Genomic DNA, 2,066 nt, shown 5'->3' with positions numbered 1-2,066 from the left:
TGCTTTCGGTCACCCCTAGAGGGGGGGGGGGGGGGGGGGGGGGTTACCCACATATGCGGTCCTCTCCAAGGTTTCTCATAGTCATTCACCGACGTCCCACTGGGGTGTGTTTTTCCTTGCCCGTATGTGGGCTCTGTACCGAGGATGTCGTTGTGGCTTGTGCAGCCCTTTGAGACACTTGTGATTTATGGCTATATAAATAAACATTGATTGATTGATTGATTGATATATATAAATAAATAAATGATAAATGGGTTATACTTGTATAGCGCTTTTCTACCTTCAAGGTACTCAAAGCGCTTTGATAGTATTTCCACATTCACCCATACACATTCACACACTGATGGCGGGAGCTGCCATGCAGGGCGCTAACCAGCAGCCATCAGGAGCAAGGGTGAAGTGTCTTGCCCAAGGACACAACGGACGTGACTAGGATGGTAGAAGGTGGGGATTGAACCCCAGTAACCAGCAACCCTCCGATTGCTGGCACGGCCACTCTACCAACTTCGCCACGCCGCCCCATATGTATATACATATATATACACTACCGTTCAAAAGTTTGGGGTCACCCAAACAATTTTGTGGAATAGCCTTCATTTCTAAGAACAAAAATAGACTGTCGAGCTTCAGATAAAACTTTTTTTTTTTCTGGCCATTTTGAGCGTTTAATTGACCCCACAAATGTGATGCTCCAGAGACTCAATCTGCTCAAAGGAAGGTCAGTTTTGTAGCTTCTGTAACGAGCTAAACTGTTTTCAGATGTGTGAACATGATTGCACAAGGGTTTTCTAATCATCAATTAGCCTTCTGAGCCAATGAGCAAACACATTGTACCATTAGAACACTGGCGTGATAGTTGCTGGAAATGGGCCTCTATACACCTATGTAGATATTGCACCAAAAACCAGACATTTGCAGCTAGAATAGTCATTTACCACATTAGCAATGTATAGAGTGTATTTCTTTAAAGTTAAGACTAGTTTAAAGTTATCTTCATTGAAGAGTACAGTGCTTTTCCTTCAAAAATAAGGACATTTCAATGTGACCCCAAACTTTTGAACGGTAGTGTATATGCACATATATATACACACACACATATATATATATATATATATATATATATATATATATATATATATATATATATATATATATATATATATATATATATATATATATATATAGATATATAGATATATATATATATATATACACATATATATATATATACACATATATATATACACATACATTTATACTGTATGTATATATAAATATATATATATATATATATATATATATATATATATATATATATATATATATATATATATATATATATATATATATATATATATATATATATATATATATATATATATATATATATATATATATACATATACAGTATATATATATATATATGCACATGTACCGCTTATTCCCTTCGGGGTCACGGGGGGTGCTGGAGCCTATCTCAGCTACAATCAGGCGGAAGGCGGGGTACACCCTGGACAAGTCGCCACCTCATCGCAGATATGTATATATATATATATATATATATATATATATATATATATATATATATATATATATATATATATATATATATATATATATATATATATATATATATATATATATATATACACATGTATATACAGTATATACACATATATATATATATATATATATATATATATATATATATATATATATATATATATATATATATATACACACACACACATATATATATATATATATATGCACATATATATACACACACATATATATTTATTTATATATATATATATATATATATATATATATATATATATATATATATATATATATATATATATATATATATATATATATATATATATATATATATATATATATATACAGTACAGGCCAAAATTTGGACACACCTTCTCATTCAATTTATTTTCATGACTATTTACATTGTAGATTGTCACTGAAGGCATCAAAACTATGAATGAACACATGTGGAGTTATGTACTTAAAAAAAGGTGAAATAACTGAAAACATGTTTTATATTC

The sequence above is a fragment of the Entelurus aequoreus genome, linkage group LG07 (genome assembly GCF_033978785.1).
Source record: "Entelurus aequoreus isolate RoL-2023_Sb linkage group LG07, RoL_Eaeq_v1.1, whole genome shotgun sequence".
In the NCBI taxonomy this organism is placed as follows: Eukaryota; Metazoa; Chordata; class Actinopteri; order Syngnathiformes; family Syngnathidae; genus Entelurus; species Entelurus aequoreus.
The sequence above is the reverse complement of the archived record's forward strand: the minus strand, read 5'-3'. Positions refer to the sequence as shown.